Source organism: Phocoena sinus, chromosome 2 (assembly GCF_008692025.1).
Source record: "Phocoena sinus isolate mPhoSin1 chromosome 2, mPhoSin1.pri, whole genome shotgun sequence".
NCBI classification, from domain to species: domain Eukaryota; kingdom Metazoa; phylum Chordata; class Mammalia; order Artiodactyla; family Phocoenidae; genus Phocoena; species Phocoena sinus.
Genome location: NC_045764.1, coordinates 65765626 through 65791461, shown reverse-complemented (window position 1 = coordinate 65791461; position 25836 = coordinate 65765626). Strand labels below are relative to the sequence as shown.

The 25836-nt window shown below is 48.6% G+C and overlaps 1 long non-coding RNA gene across 1 annotated transcript; it reads left to right on the top strand.

The window, feature by feature from the left end:
- The first annotated feature begins 10501 nt into the window (after positions 1 to 10501).
- Positions 10502 to 25343, top strand: LOC116749582. The gene is made up of 3 exons (XR_004348643.1): positions 10502 to 10634; positions 22913 to 23020; positions 24800 to 25343. It is a non-coding gene; the product is annotated as an uncharacterized LOC116749582 (long non-coding RNA).
- Positions 25344 to 25836: the final 493 nt, after the last annotated feature.

Genomic DNA, 25836 nt, shown 5'->3' with positions numbered 1-25836 from the left:
GAGAAAATCTGTGACTAATTATGGCAGATGAAAGTATGAAGTAATGGATCCTTTTTGAGGGCTGGGCGAGCTGAAGCGTCTCATTCTCTGAACGCGTTTGGAGACCGCACAACCCCTTCTGAAACCGGCAGTAAACTTGAAGGGCTGAAAGTTCTGTGACTTGGCAGGCTGGAGATTGGATGGCGCATAGAACTCATGAATTGTCTGGGGTGGGAGCTAATTAGGGTGCAATTTTTCAATTATGGAACATTGAGTGAGCCTCTCCCCCGGCCCCCGCCCCCCACCATCATCCCTCAATGGCTACACTCTATTTGTCTATTTTCCTTTATTTCTTAATCATTTGATGATATGACAGCAATTATTTGTCATTTGGAAGAGAAAATTGTCACGGAGCTATTGTTTCCCTCTTGAAACCCCAGGTCTTCTGCTGAGATGGTTACATTTGATAAACGTTTTGCATTCCCCCCACCCCTCTCCAACTCCCACTCGGGGTTGGTGTGGCAACAGGAAAACATTAGCCTGTGATGCGGGCCTGCTCTGATTGAAATGCCATTTGCACAGAGGCTTCGAAAGGAGCAGGACTGAGTTTAAAAGCGCCACAGCTCAGAGCGCCGGGCCCACCCACGTCACCTAGGTTGAGACTGTGGGACATTTGCTTTGGGAAATTCGGTCATTTCTCTGAGCTAATAAGCCAGCCTCAGGATCAGGAATGCAAAACAGAAATGGCTCAAAAAGAAAAAAGAGGCAAAGCAAAGAGCAGAACTCCCCCAGAAATGGAAAAACTTAACTGACTTTGTTTAAATGTCATGGTACTCTCAAAACCCTGTTCTCATATGTATGCAAGTTAATTAAATGGAAAAATGTCAAATTAGTTGCTTAAAATATTAATGGCAGGAATTATCCCTGATTCTAGAGCAGGCAGAACCGAGGAAACGAACCTTTCAGGGCTTAACCCTTTTCTTGGTCATCCTCTCATGAAACAGGGCTTTCTTTCATCCACGAAGAGATCGGTGACTCTAAAGGGTTTGGTGGGCTTCAGGACAGGAGATTTCCAGTGGGTTCGTAGCCTGTCATTCTCTCTGTGACACAGGACTCCCTAGCGGCATTTATTTATCAGCTCTGCATGGGCGATTTGAGGTCCTTGGAAAGGCCCAGCGATTATGAATCTGTCCTAATGGTCTGTTCTGTAGTGTGGGTAATTTGCCACTTTTTCTTTTGGTTTCTGAAGGGTATTTTGGCTTAAAGAGCCCATTAAAGTGCAAAATAGGAAATGATTGCACAAAAAGGGGTGCCAGTGTTCTACTCGCCAAATAATGATTCAGTACCAATGGGGTCCAGAGCCTGGGCTGAGCAAAATGGTGGGAAAAGTGAGAGTCACAGACTCGAGGGTTTGCGACCTGGTAGGGAGCCACGGGGCCCCTAATCTAGCCTCCTATTAGCATGCAGGGCAACCGAAGCCCCAGGAAAACAAGGACCGTTCCCACAGCCACAGAGCTACTGAGCGGTGAGTCAGGCTCATTCACTCCCGCAACACTATTCCTGCCAGCCTCCCCCGGGGTCTTCCGTATATTAGGAGAGGACAGGGCAGAGAGATACAGGACAGTGCATGCTGTATGCCTAACACTGCAGAAGGAAGAGTAGAGGGTGGAAAGTGGGGATATGGGTATCAGGGAGACTGCACCTCCATGAGACAAAAAGCATTTACTGTCTGCCATGGCAGCCAGCCAACTGTCATAGTTTCTCTCCGCCCCAGCCAAGGCAGGCAAGGAAGGCAAATGCCATTTATTGAGAAATTATGGCTAGTCCCTGTGTAAACACACTCAAAATTCTCTCTTGTAATTCGATCACCAGTTTAGCTCTGACAGATAGACAGTATCCCTGTTTTACAGATTAGGAAAGTAGGAGACCACCAAGCAAAGAAAGTGGCTGAACTGAACCTGTAGGAACTTGTAATCCTACAGTAGACACCGGGATATCCGTTTATCACTAACTACAGATTAGCGACAGAAATGGCCAATAATAGGGGAACGGCCCAATTTCCAAAAGTGGCATCCTCAGAAGAAGGGAGGAGATATTCTTAGATGTGGGGGAAAAAATTCCAAATACTTTAGGGAAACTCTACATATCCTTAGCCTTTCTTTGTATTACTCAGCGTGGTAAACTGAATTACAACCCCAAATAAGCCACGTACTAATCTCCAGAATGTATGAATGTTAACCTTGTATTTGCAGATGTGATTAAATTAAGCATCTTGAGATGGGAAGATGATTCTGAATTATTCAAGTGGGCCCAATGTAATAACAAGCGTCCCTGTAAGAGGGAGGAAGGATGGTCCACGTGAGGAGGAGATGTCGCAACAGAAGCAGAAACTGGAGCGATGGACCTGGAAGGTGGAGAGAGGAGCCATGAACCGAGGAACATAGGTGCCACTAGAAGCCGAAAAAGACAAGGCAAGGGGTTTTCCCCTGGAGTCTCCAGAAGGAACCGGCCCTGTCAACACCTTGACTATAGCCCAGTAAGGCTGGTGTTGGACTTCTGGCCTCCAGAGCTGTAAGAGAATAAACGTGTGTTGTGCTTAGCTGCTTGGTTGGTGGTGATTTGTTACAGCAGCGGTAAGAAACTCACATGGTCGGTTAAGGATAAGTAACAAATCATCTCAAGGCTGCTTTCTGATCCCCGGCTAGGGGCTGCATATGGCAGCTCTGGTTCAGATCAGGGCCTGCGTTTTTGTTTGTTGGTTTTTTTAATTGAAGTATAGTTGATTTACAATGTTGTGTTTAATTTCTGCTGTACAACAAAGTGACTCAGTTATCCATATATATATATATATATATATATATATATATATTCTTTTTCATATTCTTTGCCATTACGGTTTATTACAGGATTTTTTTTAAACTTTCTTTTTAATAGATATTTTTGGGGGTATAATTGCTTCACAATGCTGTGTTCAACAAAGCGGATCAGCCATATTACAGGATATCGAATATAGTTCCCTGTGCTATACAGTGGGACCTTGTTACTTATCTATTTTATGTATAATAGTTTGTATCTGCTAATCTCATACTCCTAATTTATCCCTCCTCCCGCATCCCTTTTGGTAACTGTGTTTGTTTTCTATGTCTGTGAGTCCGTTTCTCTTTGGAGATAAGTTCATTTGTGTCATATTTTAGATTCCACATACAAGTGATATTACATGGTATTTGTCTTTCTCTTTCTGACTTTTCAGATAATCTCTAGGTCTATCCATGTTGCTGTAAATGGCGTTATTTCATTCTTTTTTATGGCCGAGTAGTTTTCGTTGTATATATGCACCACATCTTTATTTGTCGAATGGACATTTAGGTTGCTTCCATGTCTTGGCTATGGTAAATAGTCCTGTATAGCCTGGTTTTAAGTCTCTCCACCAGCTACATTCTGGGATAGTGGCTGCTAGAGGTGTGCTCTTTTCATGGCAGTGGCAAAAACAGGAGAGAAAACTAGCAGACGCTTGCCATGTCTGTTCCCATTTCGGCTCTGAGACACCCCCTTTTGGCCCACCCTCCACTGGCCAAAGTCAGTCACGTGGCCAAGCTGAACACCAGTGGGAACTAGAAACGTACGCAGCCTAGTCTAGAGGGAGGAACTGCAAAGTCACATAGCAAAGGGCAGGGACCTATGATTCCAACACTGCGGAGGGGTAGTAAGAAGTTGGGACCCGCCACACTTCCCTGGAAAATGCACACAAACACGGTGTGAGCTCTGAGAAGCTCAGAGTAAACAGGCCTGTCCAGCTCTGTTAACGCAGTGGTCCCCCAATTTCTTTGAGCACAGACTCCTGCTACCACCCTACAGGGTTGATACTTTGAGACATGCTCATGGAGACAGTTCATCTTCAGATGTTCAAGGGAGGAGAAGGCTACGGACTTGACTGGGCCTGGAAGAATAGAGCCAGCTGAGCAATGGATGAGGTTTCCCCATGGTAGAGCAAAACTGAAAAGTTTTCATGTGAGTTAAAGTCCCTTTCCTCAAGGGATCTTTCTCATGAGAATCTCATCAAACCCTCCATTCCCCCATGGACCAGAAGAACCCAGAATATCCGTGTGGTCTGAAAGAGAACACGACTCTCTTGGAGCCTGATCTTCACTAGTGCAAGGCCTTATTGGAAATTCCTCAAAAGGAGATGCAAGAGGGAGGAGATATGGGAATATATGTAAACGTATAGCTGATTCATTATGTTATAAAGCAGAAACTAACACACCATTGTAAAGCAATTATACTCCAATAAAGATGTTAAAAAAATAAAATAGGGCTTCCCTGGTGGCGCAGTGGTTGAGAGTCTGCCTGCCGGTGCAGGGGACACGGGTTCGTGCCCCGGTCCGGGAAGATCCCACGTGCCGCGGAGCGGCTGGGCCCGTGAGCCATGGCCGCTGAGCCTGTGCATCCGGAGCCTGTGCTCCGCAACGGGAGAGGCCACAACAGTGAGAGGCCCGCGTACCACAAAATAAATAAATAAATAAAATAAAATAAAATAAAAAATAAGAAAAAGGCAGGCATTCACCTCTTATCCAAGGCCTGGGGCATCTCCTGCCAGCTTGGCTTCCTGCAAACACGCCTGGATTGGGAAGTGTTGCTGGATTATAAACAAAGAGACAGAGGTGTGTAAGACAGGTTTCCCACCAGAGTCTCATCCTCTCAGGCCTGCTACTAGAAGTTCCCCTGGAATGGAGATGTGTGCTCTGTTCGCCTTCCCATGAGGTCCTAGGCTAGGGACAGGCAGAAGAGCAGGACACGTGGTCCCCAGCATGGATGCTTTAACTCCAACTTGTGCGGGAGGACAGAGGCACTGGGGGCGGCATCTCACACCGACTCTGGGAGGCACGCAGAGCAACAGGGCGAGTCCTCTGACACATGGGGGCTGGGAGCTTCCTCTGCTCTGAGAAACAGGGGTGCGGATTATGAGCTCTCCCTGCACCCTGTTTCCCTCCACCTCGAGACACCTCAGCCCTGCCTGGGTAGGGCCGGCCACTCTGTGGGATGGTGACTTATTTGACACAATTAATTAGCCTATTTCCATGTAACACATTTTCACGGAGGCCATTACAGCCTAATAAAAGGAAACAATAGTGCCATAAATTCCAGGATCAATAGAAGAGAAAGCAGCGAGGAATATTTTCCAGCTCCCTCACTCACTTAGCAAATATTTAGAGAGCACAGACCATGGGCTAGGACACAGACAAAAGGCATGGGCTAGTAGGGGAGAATGACCCAAGAACAGGACTGTTACAGTTCTGTGTGGCCAACATTATGAACAAGAGCTGGAGGGAGAGACTTCCCAGAAGCAGAATATTTGAATGGGTTTTGAAGGATAAACAGGAGTTTTCTGGCTGGAGATGGGAGTGGGGAAAGACAATGCTAAGACAAGGAGCAAGGCTCAGAGGCAGGAAAGGGGTGTGGTGAGCTTGGAGACCAAGGAGGGAGAGAGAAGCAGAGAGTGTGGACGTGGGGAAGGGAAGGTGTGGCTAGTGAGGTATGTCGAGGCCCGGTGGGTGTGGGGGAGAACCTTCAGTGTCAGCTGGATTTTGGATTCCTTTGAAATCCAGAGAAGCTGAGGGAGATTGGAAGGCACCGTGATCAGAGACAAGTACTGCAGAGAGGATTCCTTGTCTCGGTTCATTCGGGACCCCAGGGGACTGGCTTTGCAGGAGCTTCAGGTCCTGCTTTCCCAGGCAAACATGGTAGGGGCGCCATGGCCGCTTCTGCTTGTAGCTGAGCAGATGTGTACCTCAGCACGGCGGTGAGCACAGTACCAGCACACAGGTTTGGAGGCAGGACTGGAGGGGGTGGGGGAAGACAGCGGAGGAGGGACTGATCCATTCACCTAGAAGGAAGGTGCTTGATCGGGAGACGCCTGTGAAGGTGTTTTGAGGGACACACGAGCTGTTCACACTCCAGGTGGCTCCAGGAAACACCACCAGCTCTCCAGGTGGTACCGTGCTAGTGAGTGGGTACATGCCTACACCTGGTTAGCCTAGCGGTGGAAGCCTCACAGAGCAAGGTCAAGGTCACCAGCTCAGGCCACTTTCCCGTTAACAGTGATCAGAAATCTCACACGTTCATTAGTTGTGTGCAATAAGAGAGCTGGATTCTTAGCTTGGCTTTGCCATCAGCCAGTGACTTCACCTCAGATGACTCACTCCATCTGTCTTAAAGACAGATAAAGGCATCTCAGTGTCTTTATGGTAAATGGATTTTCCTCAGTCACTCTCTCCTTCACCCAATCATCAGATCTGTTGCCAAGTTCAGTTGGTAGGACCACAAATATGTTTGCTTTCCCCTAGCTGAGGCCACTGTCATATGTCACTTGGGAACTGTCAGAGCCCCTGACCTGGGTTTGACTTCCAGTCCTGCCTCTGTGCTCTCCAGGCTCTGTACTGAGTCTGTGAAGAGCTGGGTAATAGCTGTTTAGGCTTTGGGAGCCACACACATCTATGTTACATATTCTTCTCTGGTAGAAACAGCACAAATGTCCATCAGCTGATCACCGAAATGTGATCTATCCGTTCAATGGAATATCATCCAGCCATGAAAAGCGATGAGATCCTGTCCGTGCTATGATGTGGTAGAACCTTGGAACATTGTGGTAAGTGAAAGAAGACAGACATAAAAGGCCAGATATTATAGATTCCATTTACATGAGATCTCCAGAGTAGGCAAAGCCATAGAGACAGAAAGTAGGGCTGGGGTGAGTCGGGGGATGAGGTGTAGTAGCTAAAGGGAACAGGGTTTCTTTTTGAAGACATGACAATGTTCTAAAATTGACAGTGGTCATGGTTGCACGACTCTGTGAGTATGCTAAAAGCCATTGAATTGTCTGCTTGAAATGAGTGAATTATACAGGATGTGAATTATATCTCAATAAAGTTGTAGTAAAAAATTATAAAAATTGTTTTTTTAGTTCACAGGCCATTAAAAACAAAAAAACAACAAGCTGTGGACCAGATTTGGCCCATGGGCTGTGGTGTGCTGATCTGGGAGGTTTACACTGCTGCCAATACAAATGGTCCTAAAATGCACGTCTGGTCTTGTCCCTCCCCCGCCGGGAAATCTTCAATGGCTCCCCATTTCCCACAGGGTGAAGAGCGAAATCTCTGGCTCTCATTCATGGCCTTTGCACATTCTGTTCCAAGCTTGTGCTTCTGGTCTCGTGTCCTTCCATCCCTCTCACGCTACGACCACATAGATGAGTAGTCATACGTACTGACACTACCCTTTGATTTGGTTTCCGTTGTGCCCTCTGCCTTCAGTAATTTGGAAAGTTCTTATTCATCGCTCAAATTCTCGCTCAGGTGTCCCTCTGCTCCATGGAACCTTCCTCAGTCTCCCCGGGAGAATGGATTGCTACTATGGGATGTGTTGTCTTATATCATATGTATTTGATTAAATATATGCTTCCCTTCATAAGACTGCAAGCTCCTTGGTGGCAATGAATCGGGAACCATGGCTTTTCTTCTTGGTCTAACCAGCACAAGTGCCTGGCGTGCAATCAACGTTTGGTTAACTGCTTTCTTGAAATGAACTGAAGCCCAGTTCAACGTCAGCCCAGTTCAGCCCAGCCTGCTGTTGAGAAGCAGGCTAGTTCAACTCTACGAGAGAAATTCATCAAAATCATACTGCGGGAAAAGGCTCTTCGAGGCTCTCCAGTAGCCTAAGCCCCAAATTTTTCATGATAAAACAGAGAAGGGAAGTTACTCACCTGGAGTCACCCAGCAAGTAGGGGCAGAGGCATACCTAGAGCTGAGTCTCTACCACACCTTGGGGCTCTCGTGTGCACACCTCCATGCCTTTCTACAATACCTTCCAACATTCATACTCAAGGAATCGGGGTGGTTTGCCACAGCCAGGTTTTCCAGCCATCTCCTTGGCTCAGCTTAGCCAAACATCCCACGGCCATCAGCCTGGTTCTCTTCTCTCCCTCCCACTCCGGCCACTCCCAATCTCCCAAGAAGGGGTCAGCTACCTCTGGAGTGGCCCAAGGAGTTGGCCAGCAGCTCCCGGCGGCAATGCTGGCTGTAGGAACAGAGAGCTCAGCCCAGCCTCTGATGCAACTGGAACTGGAGGCTGGACCCCAGCTCGGATTTGGATCCCACAGTTTGATTTATTGCAACAGGTAGTTGTTCTGCATGTTTTTTTAATGCCCGGGGTCACCCCAGGCTGACTGCAGTTTTCTCTTCCTTTTATCGTGTGTGTACATGTGTGTGTGTGTGAGAGACAGAGACAGAGGAAAAGAGGGAGGTGTATTTCTGAGCCAGATGCAGGATCAAGGTCCTTCCAGGCTGCTAAGGAATGCAAGACTACAGGATTTCACTAAGGTCTATTCCTTCCATGCGGGTGCACGTAGGGCCAGATGCAGCCTCCACAGCCAGCCGCTGAGCCCCTACTGTGTGCCAGGCACTCAATCCTTTTCAGCCTCACAACAGCTCCAGGCAGTAGCAGAGATTGTTCTTGTGTTGAGGATGAGGCTTGGAGAGGTTACACGCCGTGCCTAAGGCTCCTGGTGAGCAATGGTGGCCCCTAGACCCAGACTCTGGCCTTTGTTTCTGCCACACTATCCCTCTCACCCTCCCTTTTCTGGGAAGGGCCTCCTTTGTCTGGGCACCGGGCTTCAGTGATGACAAACATCTGGTCCCCACCTTCCTAGAGGTTCAATCACATTGGTCTGGTGCCACGCGCCTGCCAGCCTTGGGGATAGCTTTACTAAAACTGAGCAAACTCCAAGCTATTTTCTTGGCCCACTTTTATGTTTTCTATTGATTCTCCGACTTCTTGAGCTTAGAGATCAGCTGTTCCAATGTCTCTCATTTAGCAGAGGAAGAAATCAAGGAGCTGGAGGTCAAGCACATCCCAAGATCAGCTAGCTAGTCGCTGACTGAGCTGGGACAGCAATCCTTGTTTCCCACCTCTCAGCTCAAGCCCTTTCTGTCCTCTTGGCTTGCTTTCTTTCTCCATGGAAACTTATTGGACCATATCTAGTCCCTTCCCCTTTGGCTGTGGGGAGCGCTCTTCCTCATCTCAGGGTGTGTTTATATCTTTGCGATGCTCTCTTGTCTCCACGGGTGGAAATTACACACCAGCTCAGTAACCGGGAGACACAGGTTCTGTTCCTGGTTTCCATGCTGCTGGCTTTCAGAGGCCTCGAGTCCTTGCCCGAGCCTTCCCTGGCATGGATGCAAGGACAGATCTGGCAGGGGACTTAGACTCACTCTGTCCAGGCTTCCCCATCTTACAGATGGGACGTTGAGGCCAGAAAGGGTAGACGTGACAAACCCAAGCACATACAGAGCTTGGAGTCCCATCTAAGACTAGAAATTCCTGCCTCTGTGGCAGGTTGTGGTTGCAGTTTTGAGGAGACGTTTACTTCTTCCGGTGTGTCCCACGTGGAAGAATGAGAACCACGGGTCCTCGTGAATGGGGAGGCAGATGCTAGCTTATTTGAGGAAGCAAATCCTGATGCCTAGCGTTTTCTGAATTGTGAGAAGATCATCTGAGAGGTAGTGAGCTCCCTGTGGCAGGAGATGGCCAAGTAGAGGCCGTATAAGCCCCCCAAGGGAGTGTGGAGCAGGGATCAGATTGAAGGGGGCTCAATGACTTCAGTGCCTAACCCAAAGAGCTCATGACCACCGCCCCCCCCACCACCACCACCAGGATCCAAGACTCCTGCCTTTCTATCTGGGAGACTGGGGGAGCAGGAGGGGGTGGGGCTTCCATGATAGAAAAAGCCTTCTGCCTTAAGAGGTCTCATTGCTGGCCGTCAACCGAAGATTTTGTGAGATGTTTTCTGAAATGTAGGTCTGGGCCTTATAATTTAATTTTAGCCCCCGAGGGGGTGTCTTACTAGATGAAAGGCCACAGCACTTAGAGGACGTTCCAGAACGTCCTTCTGGGGAAATAAGCCCAGGAAATGGGTGGGGAGTGTCCCAGACACTCAGCTGGAATTGATGGGGCAGATGAAAGCACAGGAAATGGTCCATTGTTCAATTCTGGGCAGCAGCCTGGACATCTCCAAGGACCAGGGTCTATGGACCTCAGCATCCAGGGGTCCTTGGAGGGTGGGGTCCATGGAGGTCTCTTCCAGTAGGTGAAGCAGATCTGTAATGCATCTCCCAGCCCTGTGTCTCACTAGCTGTATCCCTGGGCAAATCCCATGGCATCTGAGTGGGTTTTTGCATCTCCCTCTCAGGTTGTAAGTGGGTTTTTGCATCTCCCTCTCAGGTTGTAAGTGGGTTTTTGCACCTCCCTCTCAGGTTGTAAGCACTGCCCAAGAGCAGGTAGATGATGTTCCTAACACACAGCTGGGGGAAGAAGTGGTTTGAATCCTACATCTTGATTTACTGAGTGGAGTAGTCACTCTTTGAAGTTTCTTCCTCAGCTTGGGGCCAGCCCAGACCAAATGTGGTTTCCTGTGTGTGTGTGTGTACGTGTGTGTGTGTACATGTGCCTGCATGTGTATGGGCAAGTGTGCGTGCATGTTAGTTACTTGCTTTTCACTGGCCCCAGGCTTCACGTCCACCTGAGGAGCCCAGGACTCCCTCTCAGACCTGCCCAACGTGCCAAGATGTCCTGGGACCCAGCAAGACCAGGGCAGACAGACCCCGGTGAGTGTTAATGGGGTGTGTCTCTTGTAAGGGTGGGAGTGGGGTGGGGATATTGCCCTTGGAAAGATCACGTAATGATGCAAGTCACAGAAAATAAAACAAACTTCAGTAAGCGAAAGAATTCTCTCCCTTTCAGTTTTGTTTCTGACAGATTTTCTTAAACCTTCGATACCTGGTGTTACCTTTACGTTAGAATCTGGTGTAAGTCTGGATCTGATTTGACACCGAATCAGCTATTAGTTACTTCATTTAACTCTCTCTAGGTCTTTCAGAGAGTACTTTCGCTTCCAGACCATCTGCCCCCAGAAAGCTTTGAGAATCCCTGAGAGCCACTGCTCCAAAAGGATGATTATTCATCGGAAGCGGGGAGACTTGGGATCTAGACGTGGTTCTCCACCAGCCCACCATTGACAACCCTCCGCCCCTGCTGGGCCTCAGTTTCCCACTTCTGTTTGGAGAACAGCAGTGCCTACCTCATCCTACCTCGTGGGTTGGTACCAGGCTCGAGGGAGTGGAAGAGTTGTGAAATGCCAAGTCAACCCGTTCTAGCTGATTCTTACGTGAGTAAATTCCACAATGACTGTGTGCAGACTCTGCGCAAGTGTCATGCTAGGCTCTGGAACCCAGAGATAGCAGGACCTACCCTCTGCCCCCATGAGCTCACAGGCTCTTCTTGTTTCTAGAAATGGACTTCAAGTCTGTGTGCTTTCTTCGCCCATGTGGCATAGAGTCTGCTTGCCCTGTGAAGTTTTGGTGAGGGAATTCTTAACATGCTTGCCTCCCCTCCTCCCTTTCCCCCCTCCACATACTCGCTCTGCGGGAGAGGAGGGGGGGCTGCTAATACCCCCTGTCCAGATAGCAGGTAGGGCCAATGAGGCTCAGAGGAGTGAGTGACTCACCAAAATTGTGTAGCAAGATGGTGGCCGATGGGAGACCAGGGCTCCTGCCTGATTTTTTTTTTTTTTTTTTTTAGCATTTTATCAAGATTTAATGTACATTTTTTCTTAACACGTGGGACATATAGTATAAAGATTTCATGCTGAATAAATGATATTCATTAAGTCAAAAAAAGAAAAAATGGAGGACTTTGCATTTTTTCGGCTACATTGTTTGAAATACAAATATGCAGATTTTGTCACTGAGAAAAATCTGAACTGTGTTTCTTTATCGGTGGCTTCAACTGAGGCTAGGACTTTTTCACACCTCAATTAGAAAGAAAACACAATAACAAAAAGCAGAAAAACTAGACTAATAGCTCCTTGGCTTCTGAGACAGTCAGGCCTGTTCCACATCGTGTCAAGAGAGGTGACATCTGGCAAGAGATTAAATGGCTGTGTTGCACTTTGCAGAGGTCACCAACTTGCTAATTCATGATACTGTAAAAGGGTGGCTGGGAGGGGACCAAATTGTGCGGACCCAGAGGGTGTGCGCAGCAGGAAGTTCATATGTACAGATAGCAGAGTTCGTTTCTTTCCCAGCAATGAGTTGCAAAGCAGAGACACCAGGGATGCTCAGAGCCTGAGTGCCCAGGGCAGTCTCCGTGTCACTGGCATGGCTGGGCTGCCATTGGAATCTCATCACGTGCCAGGGCTCAGGAAGAATGAGGAAGGGCATCTCAGGGAGGGCCCTTCCCAGCCTCTGTGGACCAAGCCTGGAGGAGCCAGTGCTGGAGAGGACCTCTGTGTTATCCAAGGCCCATGCAGGTGGGAGCAGGACCAATGTGCCTGGACTGGCCTTCCTGCCCTTCATCACAGGAAGAGATGACACTCATCCCTGGCTTCCCGCAAAGACTGTCTTCTTGAGTTCTTCCACAGAGGTCACCAACTGGTGACCTGAGGGTCTTGTGTGGGCTGCAGACAGGTTTTATTTGAATGAATTTTTTTTTTTTAACAATTGCAATAGCTGTCAGCATCGAAACACTGAGTATTTTCATATCAAAAATCTGGCCTTTCCTGAGAACTTGGGACATCTGACCACACTGGGCTGGGCTCCTGCATGGCCACCATCGCTGGGGCCAGTTGAGTCCCCACTGCCCTTTATTATTATTATTTCTTTCTTTATTTTTTTGGCCACACGGTGCAGCATGTGGGATCTTAGTTCCCCGACCAGGGGTCGAACCCACAGCCCCTGCATGGGAAGCCCAGAGTCTTAACCACTGGACCGCCAGGGAAGTCTCCCTCCCCCTGACCCCACCCACCCACCCCACCCCCCGCCGCCGGGGCACCGCTGCCCTTTAGCATATGTGTCTTGGTCCCCACCCAGCCAGGCTCACTCACTTTCATCACCTCCCTGGCCCCGTGGCACAGGCACCTGTGACCCATCGCCAAGCCTCTCTGTATTTTATTGATGGGGAAGCCGGAGACCTGGTTTAAAAGTCCTGGAAATTGTAACTCTGAGAGTACTCCCCTCCCCCCTCCCCCCACCCCCCACCTCTTTCAAGCAGCTCCAGGCTTCACTGGCCGGAAACAGCTGGGTCAGCAGGAGAGGCAGAGATGTTGGCCTCCACCCCGCCCTCGCTGCGGACTGTGCCCTCTCCCCACCCCCTACAGCCATTGCAGTTTCCAGATTAAATATTCCGGGTAGGCTGGGGCGTATTTCCCACTCAGTGTCTGGGGCATATTTTCTCCTTCAAGTCACTGCAGGCTTGAGATCTCTAGCGACCCCAGGTCTTGAAGGCGGAGCTGCCTTTCCTGACAGCCCCGGGGTGCTCAGACACCAGGCTTCCCGTGTCCCCTTTCCATATGCCTCGCTCTAGCCTTTGGTCTGAGTGTAGCCTGTCAACATTAAATAAGTGCTTCTTGTGGTTCGCTCATAACAATCCTTTACATCTTGGGAGCCAGGCTGTGGAGCTCTGCATGTGTATAGATCTCATTTTCACACAACAGGCTGCTTAGCAGATGGGGACCCAGACCAGCCTCCAACATTTAGCTGTGAGTTAAGACGTGGGAAACTAGGTGGCTTCTAACCAGCCTGTACTGCCAGTGCTCAACCTTAGGGAATTTTCACAGGGAAAAGAAGAAGAAAAAAAAAAAAAGAAAACGACCCAAAAAACCACCGCCACCAACAACACACACACATAAAACCAACAAAACCACAGTTTTCCTTGCTCCCCCAAACCAGATGGCAGATGGTATGGAACCATTAAAACACAGATTCAAACGTTTGTTTATTTAACTTTGAATGTAATATGGCTTTGTGGTCCCTTGCAAGGAAACACCAACCTTCCAACCAGAGAAATGACGGATTACAGTCAAACCTCAGGGCGGCAGTTGGAGAAGTTTCTGGGGAGGCTTTGAAAGGAGGGGCCAATTAATGGCCGGACCCCAAGCCTCGTGGCCCATTTGCCTCTCTGGGCGAAGACCTAGGAGGTCTTCTTGAGGGCTGAGACACTTGGTTTTTGTGGCTGGTCTTTGGTCGAGATTCAGTGTAAAAGGCAGCCAGCCACATGAGGAATGTTTCTGCGTCATTTCTGAAACAGCTGTGGAAGATGTCGATCTGGGCCACCAATGCAAAAGATCATGAGAAAAAGGCCAGAGCACTTGAGCAAAGGCTCTCTTTCTTGGTGCTTTGTGGTTGTGATATCAGAGAAGGGGAGCTTTGTGATGCAATGTGGTTCCCTTTTCGCTTTGGCTTCCAAGAGACCCAGAGCTAAATTATATGCTCAGTTGAAATAACTACATTCGTTAAGATGCTTTTGGTTACAAGTGGCAGAAATCCAACCCAAACTACTTTAAATAAAAAGATAATTTATCAGGTCAAGTAAGTGCAGTGGGCTTCAGAGATGTCTGGATCCAGGGGGCTCACTCTTTCCAGGGCTCCCTTTCTAGATCTCAGATAAGCTTTCTCCAGAAGACAGCCCCAAACAGCCCCAAACTTACATCTTATGAGTTTAGCAGCCCCAGAAGAAAGATAATCTTTTCTGCCAGCTCTGGCAGCAAAGCCCTATTGGATATTCTGAGTGGTCCTCCTTGGCTTATATGCTCATTTTTGAACCAGTTACAGTGGCCAGAGACTTGAGGTACTCTGATTGGCCAAACCCAGACCAAGTGACCATCCTATAGGTGGGGAAAGGAGCCCCACCCTAAGCACATGGAATAGATTCTATATAGGAGATGTGAGGAGGGGGAAGGGGAGCTATCCAAGCAGATGTCTACTTCAGCCTGGGATTCTGGCATAGCTTTCTGTCCCCTCCCCCTAATTCATTATATGTCGGTCTCTTTTTTAATGGTGTTACTAAATGTATGTTTTACATGGTTAGCAGTCCTAAAAATTATTGCAAGGAGAAGTAACTTATTCTGAATGAATGAAGGAATACGTGAAAGACTGAGCACGCTCTGAACTTTAGAGTTCCTTGGCAAAACTGAACTGTCATAGACTCAGAATGCCGGAGCCAGAGAGAGCTATGGAGCTCAAACTGTTCATACCAGTTGGATTGCGGATGAGATCATGGAGACCCAGACAGGGGCTGCTTCGCCCAAAGCCTACTAGCAAACTATCTGCAGAGGCTGGAACCCGGAACCTGATTTCAGGCTCAGGGCTCTTCCTGTTTCCTGTCTGACTGTGGCCTCTCATCTTTCTAAGTCTCTCTCTGTCTCCCTGGGCCTGACCCCACTTTCACTCTCCAAGTCCTTGTTCTGGAGTTTTGCTACGAGTTGGCTGGTAAAAATTTCTTGCCAATGCATGGACTTACTAGAGTGAAACTGAATTTCCCCCAGACTATTTGGGAATTCCAGACCCCAAAGAATGCATCTTTAAGAATAATCTATCAGGGGCTTCCCTGGTGGCGCAGTGGGTTGAGAATCCACCTGCCAATGCAGGGGACACGGGTTTGAGCCCTGGTCTGGGAAGATCCCACGTACCGTGGAGCAGCTAAGCCCATGCATCACATCTACTGAGCCCGCGAGCCGCAACGACTGAAGCCTGCGCGTCTAGAGCTTGTGCTCCGCAACAAGAGAAGCCACCGCAATGAGAAGCCTGCGCACCGCCACAAAGAGTAGCCCCCGCTCGCTGCAACTAGAGAAAGCCTGCGTACAGCAACAAAGACCCAACACAGCCAAAAGTAAATAAAATAAATTAATTAAAAAAAGAATAATCTGTCAGCTTGTTAATGGCTGAGTAGCAGAGCAGCTCAAATGTAGCAACTTAAAACAACACACACATTTATCATCTCACAGTTTCTATGGGTCAGGAGACCAGGCACATCTTAGCTGGGTCCTCTGCACCAGATCTCACAAGACTGCAGTCAAGGTCTTGGCTGGGTAGCATTCTCATCGGGAGGCTCAACAGGGGAAGGATCCACTTCCAAGCTTACTCAGGTTGTGGCTGAATTCATGTCCTCGTGGCTGTATGACCGAGGGGCCGGCTTTTTGCTGGCTGGGAGCTGGAGGCCGTCCTAGAGCTGCCCACCCCCCGTTCCTTGCCATATGGGCTTTCTAAACATGGCTGCTAACTTCATCGAGCAGGCAAGGGGAATCTCTCATTGCAGTCTGTCAGTGTGGAGTTTTCTATAAAGCAACATCATTGTGAAATTGACAGCCTATCACCCTTGCCTTACAATGTAACCAAATCATGGGGGTGATACCCCATCACCCTTACCCTGGTCGGTTGGTTTGGAGCAAGTCACAGGTTCTGCCAGGGGTAGGGGTTATTAGGGTGACATTAGGGGCTTCCTCCACAATCTCTAACACCTTGGTGAATCACCCAGCATCTACCTATCTCTATGTAACAGGAAGCCCTCGTTCCATGCTAGGCAGCACACCGGTCTCTGTAAATAGTCACGTGGGGATGATGAGCCTATGAGCAGAAAATGGTCTTATAATAAGGTAAATGCCCAAGGCTGTGTATCTGAAGGGTCTGGGAGTCTGGGAGTCACAGAGAATAGAGTATCTCCTTGGGCTGGGAGGGCAGGGCAGTAGGGTCAGAACGGGCTTTCCAAAGGAGTTGGCACTGGCACAGCCTAGATGGATGTATCGGAAATTGACAGGAAGATAAAAAGTGTGGCAGAGAAGGCCAAGACGTGGAAGCAGAGGTGAAGGGGCATTTGGGGAGGTACGAGTAACCTGGTGTGACTGATGTGAACACACCGGGGTAATGGGGGCGAGGCCAAATCACTGAAGGACTTAGAAGCCAGCTTTAGAAGTGTGTCTTCCTTCTGTGGTCCCTGAGGGCCACCACGAGGCCATAAGAGGGAAGCTGGGGGCAGTGGCGTGATGAGCTTGGGGCTGCAAGGAGAGATGGACCCCAGCAGCAGCCCGAGCAGGGAAGTGGCTCTGGGCAGGAGACATGCCTCGCTTGTCTGTGTTAAAAAGGAGGCCTCCGCTCTCCCCCACAAAAGCCCTGGGGGAGGCAGACCTTCTTCCAGCCGTTTCAGGCAGCCAGGCTGTCAGAGTGATGAGTCCTGCAGGCTAGAAGCTGAACGAAAGAAGAAAGTCCCAACAAGCTCCATTTCACTGCCCTTGACCTTGCAGTAGAGCTCTAAGTGCAAAATCTGTCATCTATTAATCTGTTAGAAGTTGACAAAAGGGACTTTGATCAGCGGTTGTTCCCCCGCCCTTCTTAAGTTTCCTGATGACACATAATAGCCCATTTCAGCCGGAGGGCCGGAAGCACGGCCATCATTCTTTTGCTCACTTCAACCCCAGTGGCCTCCCAGCCCTGTGGCTCTCTCCCCGCCCCGATATTAATTGGCCTGTAAGTGGTTACATGTGTTCCTTTTTATGTGTCAGTTGGAGTCTGTTATTTGAACTTCACAGCTATGGGAACACAGGAGTGATGCTCGGGGCCATGTCACACTGGCTCTCACCTCAGGATTTTTGTCTTCTTCTATCCCCGAGGCCTTGATGCCTCCTACCCTCAAACCCACTCCCACCTCATCTCTCTCTTCTGAGTTAGGCCCTCTAACTTTGCAGCCCAGCTCTTGGAGCCACGAAGTTCACAGCCAGGAGAAGCCTTCAGAGGCCCACACCGTAGCATCTGGTTTTAAAGGAATTGAAGCCTGGGTGGGACGGGGGGATTTTTTTAATAAAAATAACATCTGTTGAGGCTCCATTATGTACATGTTTCTTACATGTGTTCTCTCATTTCATCCTCGAAATAACTCTGGGAATTAGGAATCATGGTCATTTTTTTCAGATGGGGAAACTGAGGCTCTGGGAGACGAAGCAGAGAGAGCTCTAGGGCCAGCTTGCCTCAGACTGTGTCCTGCCCCTGACACTTAGCAGCTGTGTGGTCTTGGGCCAGTGGTTTCTGTGTCTCAGATCAACGTCATCAACGATGGGTCTAACAACAGTACCTACTTCCAAGGGCTGTTGTGAGGATTAAATTGATTTTACGTTTTTAGGGGCTTAGAACAGTGCCTGGTGCACAGAAAGCGCCTGATAAATGTCAGCTGCTGCTGCTTTGTGAGGCAGTGTAGCACAGTGGTCTGGAACGCTGATTCCAGAGTGAGACGTCCTTGGTTTCGATCTCTCCTCTACCGGTTCACTGTGTGACCTTGGGTGAATTGCTCATTTTCTCAGTGACTGCACCCCAATCTACAAAGTGGGGATATTCCTGGTGGTTGGGGGGGGGTGTCCCTAAATGAAATGGTTAGTTCCCCGCATCATTACCTTGTAGTGAATTTCACCAAGTGACAAACCCCATTCAACCCCACAGAGCTTTTCAGCTAATCCGTAGTGACCCATTTTCAATATGTTTTTTGGACTTCAAAAAATTACAAGTAATATCAGAAAGATGAGGAGCTATTGCCTCCAAAAAGCCAACATCAGAATGTAAAAAGAAACAGTGGAGGATCAAACTAAGAATTACACAGAGCTCTTGAAAATGAAAATTAACAGACCAAAACAATGTTTTAAATAACACAACATTTGGAACACGAGGCGAACTCTCAGAAAGTAAAACAAAAGGATAAATAAACTGAAAATAGGAAAGAAACATAGGAAAATTGCAGGATCCGTCTAGGCTATTCAGCATCCAAATAGTAAGAGTCCCAAAAAGAGAAAAAATGGAGAAAACACAAGGGAGGCGGTATTCGAGGAAATAATACAACATAATATTCCGAGAACTGAAATCACGAGTTTCCTTGTCTGAATCCAGCACATGCTTGACACAGCAAATGATGAAAAGACCCACATCAAGGCAAATTGTTAGAAAACCAGGGATAAAAGGAATATTGAAAACTTCCAGAGAGGAAAAAATGAAAAACACAAACAAGATATGTATAATGGATCAGGATACAGGATGACATTTGGATTTCTCAACAACAGTCTTTGAAGGTGATTTACACCCTTGGATTCTATACCCAGCCAAACTATTAATCCAGTGTGGGCTTCCCGGTAGCAGCACTGAAAACTAGAAGCAAAAAAGCAACGTCTTCAAAATTCTGAAAAGTATTTGCAATGTAGAGTTCGTACCCAGCCAAATAACCCTCCAGCAGAGGCTCTAAAGACATTTCTAAAACCGGAAATTCCTCCCAGATTTGCCTCCCATTTTCCCTGTGTCATGATGCTACCGGAGGGGGTGTTCTGCTAAAATGAAGGAGGTCCACTAAGAAAGAGGCAGATGTGGGATCCGTGAAGCAGGTGATCCAACAGTGGAGAAAGAGAAGGGATTCCTAGGATGATGCGGAGAGATGCCAGGATTGCTGCCATGGCCCAGGGATAGGGCTCCATCTCTCCCCGCCACCTTACTGAGACTGGTGCTGTGCACCCCCTGACAGCTGACTGACCCTCGATCAAGCCCTGTCTGGCTTCCCGAGTCACTCCCACTGCAGCTCTCTGTGCCCCACAGGAATTGAGGAAGACTCTGGTTCTGCCATCTGTGTTCTCAGTTTGAATGCCCCACCCCAGTTGCCTCATCTTTTAAACATGATAGTAATAGCACCAGCGTCACGAGGTCATTGTGAGGGTGAAATGAGTGAATGTTTGCTAAGCACTTAGAACGGTATCCAGCACGTAGTCATGCAATATTGGTGTTCGTTAAATGGAACACGTTACGTAGTGACACGAAGGTAAACTTGCCCTGTAGTAGGTTAGAAAGACATAAGTTTAAACTTCAGCCGCAGCTCCCCGTTGTCCTGTATAGCTAGACACTCCCAAGTGTATTATTCTAGAGGCATCTCAACTTGTGATGCCAGTACAAGTCTGACCACATCAGTTCCTGCTGAATGCGCTTTAGCGGCTCCTCATTGCTCTGAGGAAGAAGCTGGAGTCCTCTCCCCAGTCTGCCAGGCTTGCTCTGCTGTCCTCTCCAGCATCACCTTGACCCAGTCCTCCTTTTCTGCCCGTCTTCCATGCCAGCAACCTCCTCCAGTCAGCCCCTCAGGAACTGTGTCCTCCTGCATCTGGACCTTCAGCCATGCTGCTCCCTCTACCTGGGCTTCTCTTCCTGCCACCACCCCTCCTTCCTTCAGCTGGCTTCTACTCGCTCCTTGGATCTCAGCTAGATCATCATTTCTGCAAAGAAGCCTTCCCTGGACCCAAAGGTGACCTGTGACACATTCTCATGGCCCAGGATAGGTTTAATTCTTGCACTCAGCATGACATCTGCAATTCTCTGTGTCATTCATTCATTCAACACATACTTGTTGAGTGCCTACTATATGCCAGGCGCTGTTCCTGGCCTTGATGATACAGCAATGAGCCAGATAGACAGAAACCCGCACCACTGGCGGGGTGAGTGTGCTATCTAGTGATTACTGGATGTCTTCACCTTACTGAGCATCAGCGCCATGGCTAACGCGTACTTATCAAAAAAAATAAATGTTTGCTGAGAAATAAACCACAGGAACAACGCTGCCTTCCCCGAGAGAGTGAAGACGGGGGCTGAGGCCACCATCCCCCTTCTATTAAGCGTGTAAAGATCTCCTAGTAGCGCTGGCAGGAAGGGAGTGGAGTTGCTGACAAGCAGTTTCTCGGGCAGTTTGGTAAGAGGATGAAAGAAGAAAAGAGAAGCCCCATCCAGGTGGAAGGTCAGAGTGGTTTCCTCAGCCATGTCCCCCCGCCCACCACAGCTTCCCCTCTTCACCCGCTGCTCATATGGCCTTGCTGGTGACCAGGCCAGCCTTCCAGATGAGCTGGGGCTGTAGGGGTAGCCAGTGGCGGAGGCATTCGTGAGTGGGTAACCGTGACTAATCTGGAGAAACAGCTCTGGCCCAGCGGTTCACCCCAGGCTTGTTTGTGTCTAATTTCCCCGGGGGCAAATGGGCCCCTTATTTTCATTTTGAGGTTTAGGGTTTCCCCTAGAGCTGGTGGGGAGACGGGCCAGGATGTTTTGCATACGTGCGGAAACTCTTGGAGTTGGAAGTAAGAGATGAGGTCAAAGTGAAGGGGTGAAGGTGAGCCAGGTGGGGTGGCACTCAGCTGAGCCTGGAGGAGCTCTGGCATACTCCCCAATCTCTCAGTTGTTTCTTCCCAGGCCACTTTGCAGAAGCATTTAACAGTAACACCAAAGGAGACAGAAGGATTTAGGGGTTTTTTTCCCCTAGGGGGAAGGTGGGGAGAGGAATAAGAATTAGGGAGCACAAGGCCCTAAACAGATGAGCATAGGCTCCATCTTTTGTACCCGAGCCAGGCATGGAGCTCAGCATAGAGTGTGCATTTCACACATGCTTTATATTTTCACACACAGTTCATTCCACACATGAGCTGGAGGAACTGGGGATTACAAAGCACATCTCCCTGGATTTGGGCCCAGCTCTCTTACTTCTGTCCCATAAATTATGGACTTCTTTTTTTTTTTCAGGTGTCCACTCTGTGCTGGGCTCCAGAAGTACAGACACAAAGGAGAGAATCCCTGTGCCTTTGTCCTTGAGAAAGTCACTTCACATCCCTGACCCTCACTTTGCCTAGGTGAACGTTTTCTCTGCCTGCCTCAGAGGGTCCTGAGGCTTACACAGGACAGTGCTCTGCACATGACAAAGGGCTGTGGCACATGTGATTAATTAGCAGAACCCTCTTAAACAATCTCCAACTAACCACCCTGCCAGATTACCGGAGGCTCTCCGTGCCCCTCAGCAAGCACGGCGCCTGTGCCCAGGACACATGAAACCCTTGAAGCTAGCAGGTACTCTCCAATTTCCCCAGGCACGTCGGTTCCAATCAGTTGAGTTGTCTAGGCTTATCGAGAATTATTTGTGTTTTTCTCAACCTGTTCCTATCACTTTTTTTTTTTTTTTTTTTTTTTTTTTAATTTATTTTGTGGTATGTGGGCTTCTCATTGTTGTGGCCTCTCCCGTCGCGGAGCACAGGCTCCGGACGCGCAGGCTCAGCGGCCACGGCTCACGGGCCCAGCCGCTCCGCGGCACGTGGGATCTTCCCAGACCGGGGCACGCACCCGTGTCCCCTGCATCGGCAGGCGGACTCTCAACCACTGCGCCACCAGGGAAGCCCCTATCACTTTAATTAAATAGTTCAATTATTATTCCATAATGCAATGAAATATGAATGTGTAAAAACAGAGTCGTTTCATCATAAGCTAAGTTGAATGCTTGGGAGAGAATCAATGCATGTGATAGCTCAACAACTTCCCGGTGAATTAATTGTAAGTGATATAACTGTAAAGGTTAGAGGGGAAAATAAAACCTGTAAAATTGAGTCTTTGGCATTCAGTTTTATGTTCTCAGTCTACCTTAAGGAAACAGAGGCTATAAATTGTCCACAATACTTTGTGGGCGTGTTTTTTTGGGGAAAGATAACAAAGGGTTCAAATCAGGGAACCCAAGGGATTCCCCACTTTCTATGACCTGTTGGGCCAAGTGACCCTCATCAAGCCAGCTCTCATCAGGTTCAAGAGAGTTTGTTCTGTACCTTTAATGGCTCTCCATGAGCTGGAAGGGGGAGTGTCATGGCTGACTCAAGCCACATCATTGGGGTGAGCCCCTCAGAGTTGGGAGAGGCTTTGTAGTCACTGGGCCCAGGCTCTTCCTGCGGTAGGCATGCCCACCACAGACCCACTGCCAAGTGGCCGTCAGGGCTCTCTATGAATGCCACCAGGGACCCACCACCACTCAGATCAGAACCTGGCTAATTTTGAATTGTATTCTGGTAAGCATGCTTGATGCCCTTTTATCTCCTCTTTGCACTCCGTGAAGAGCCCTCCTCCTTTGCCTACAGGTGCAAGAGCTCCATTACTCACCCTTAGCTAAGAAGACAGCAGATCCAGAAAGCAGCTAACACTCTAGTCTGAATCAGCTTCATTCATATAACGTCTAGGAATCAATTTTCCCAGCGGCAGCAGCAGGGTCTTCTTACGCCTTCTAATGATTCTTTATTCCTTCCTAGCGCCTTCCCACCTCTCCAGCCCCTTCTTCCACAAGAGCAACCCTTGACCCCCTTTCTGGCAAGATTTCTGGAAAGATTCTACCTGACCCCTGCTTCAAGTATATAGGGGTAAGTACCGTACTCTGGATCAAGACAGAGTCTAATCCTAGCACTTTCTACCTCTGAGAACTTAGACTATATACTTAACTTTTCTGAAAGCTGTGATTTTCTCATTTCTATAATGGGAAGTAAAATAGCTTATTGTGATGGCTCATTCATTTAACAGTTATTTTCTAGTACCTGTGCTATGCCAAGCACCATGCAGCTAGGTGCTGGGGATACAGGAGTGGGAAAACCAGAGACCTGCTGGAACAGCGAAGGGAAGGAAGCTTTGCTGGGTGATTGATGTGCCGAGACAGGGGTTGGCAAACTCTTGCTGTAAAGGGCCAGATAGTAAATATTTTAGGCTTTACTCTGCCATTTTAGCACAAAAGCCAAGCAAGCCATAAGCAACACATGAACAAATGGGGGTGGCTACGTTCCAACAAAACTTCGCAAAAACAGGCAGCGGGCCAGGTTTGACCTGCAGTTTGCCTGCTTCTGGGCTAACGTGTTAATACTTTTGGACTGGAGGCCAGTTCCAGATCGCTCCAAGAAGGCGCCTTCCAAATTGTCTACTGTTGGATTCAGCCTTGAATGCAAGGAGTTCTTCTGGAGGGTCTCCAAAAGTCTTTCTCTCCCTCCACAAAAGTTTCGTGCCTTTTGCTTATGTGGAGCTGGATGTATTAGATCCCAAGCTGGCTTAATTAGCTTTTCCAACCTGCTTCCCTAATGGGGAAGTGCGAATTCAATAGCATTCAGTGGTCCCTTTTAACGGATTCAACAGGCACGACAAAGAGGCAACCGGTTCTGTGCTGCTGGGCCGGGAGGGCAAAGTCAGGTCTCCTCTCCAGACTTCAGTTTGTCTCTCTGGTTTCCCAAACTTCAACACTCATTGAAGGATGCAGGGTGCTTGTTAAAAATGCAGATCCCTAGGCCACTACTTTGGCTCCATTGTCTCAAATTCTAGAGATGGCCTGGGGACTCTGGAGTATTAACACGTGTCCCAGACGACTCTGGAGGAGGACACCCCAAGGAGCAGAGAACTTGGCCTCTTCTAACCCTGACATTCAGTGGATGTCAACAGAGTTGAGGGAGACTGTGTGCCTTCTCTGGGCTGGGCTGGGCTGTGGTGGTACAGAGAATGGTGGTGGTGAGAATCATTATCTCGTCTGCAAGGACGTGGCAGGATGTGGTTGACCTGAACTTCCTGTGAGTGGGGGGAACCAGAGAACACGGGGACAGATTCGCACCCAGGCAGGAGGCTCAGCCCAGAGGCCTAGAGTGTGCTCGGTGGGTATTGGGAAATGAGAGCGTGGCCCTACCTCCTCTCTCTGACCTTAGGCAGGTCATCTCACTTCTCAGAGCCTCAGTCTCGTCATGCATAAAATGGGGATGCTGGTGGGTCCTTGCAAGGACACCGTGAGGAATAATAACACTTATAAAATCTCTCCCTCCATTAATGGTAGAAAATCCTCTTTCAGTGGAATGAGTGTCCCCCTGAAAAGATCCAAGGCCAAGGTTAGGAAACTGCTCCAGGGGCTGGGTTTTACTGATGACTCGCTGCTTGACCATGGAGTGAGTGAGACCCTTGGCCTTACTGGGCCTCACTTTGCTTGACTGTAGAATGGGATGCGAATGCACTTATGCTTCCCCACCGCCTTTCTCGGGACTCTTGAAGACTGGAGGAGACTATAAGTTAGAAAGTAGCAGTCAGGGACTATGGCAAAAATGTCCAAGACCTTCCTCGTTAGGCAGGGACGCATCTGACTTTCATAATGCCCTTGCTTTCCATCTGTTCTTTTTCAGACAGAGGAAGGAAGACAACAGGATCTCTGAAAGACATCCTCATCAAATACAGCATTCTCTCTTTGACTTCTTTCCCTCTGAGTTTATCAGTTGATTAAGAAACTCACTGGATACCAACCGTGTACTAGGTGTAGGAAGGGGGATCCCTAACCATGAGACACTCACTGTCCGGTTTGGAAGATAACACGTGTGAAATAGCGCTGCAATGAGGCTGCTGATGGTGACGAGGCTGGAGACGATGGGGAGAATGAAGATGATGGTGGCGCTGCTCATCCTGAACCATGTACAGTCACAAAGCATGTTTATGACCATGATCTTATTTCACATTCAAAACTATCCAAAAGAAACCCAATTTCAGGGATGAACAAACTGAAGTAATAACTGCTCTGAGATCAGATAAGGAGAAAATAGCCGAGTTGGATTCCAGCTTCTTTTTTTGGGCTCCACAAATGCCATTGTCCCCGAGATATCACAACTTTCTTCCTTTAAATTGCAACAGAACGTTGCAAAATGCACATAATCATTAGACAGTAACTTGAGTAATTGCCACATGGGAAGTGAATGTGACCAGAGGTCAGAGAGCAGGCCGGTCAGGAGATGGGGCTGTAGTGATCAGAAGAGGCTTAGAGGAGAGAGGAGCAACTGAGTGCCGCCTAGGAGGCTGCACAGTATTTGGATATGCAAGCGGTAGAGATGGGAGATGGGGTGGCATTCTTGGCAGGAGGAAACATGTAGGTAAGAAAGGAAGTAAGAGAGTTCAAGGTGTATCAAGAAACGCCAGACCCTCGTCTGACCGGAAGGAGGGCATGTACAGTAGATCTGCCGGAGAAGAGGAGAACCTGGGGATGGTTTCTTCCAAAGGCCTGGAGCATTTCCCTTCATTTTGCCATAGGTGGGAGGGTCCACCCATCTTCTCTCTGTCATCCTTGTTGCTTTCAACCCCAAGTCCCTTTATGATCAAATCAAATCGAAGGACTGTCTGCAGTCTTAGCCCGAAGACAGAGCCTGTCACTTCCGACTTTTTTCTTTTAAAAATG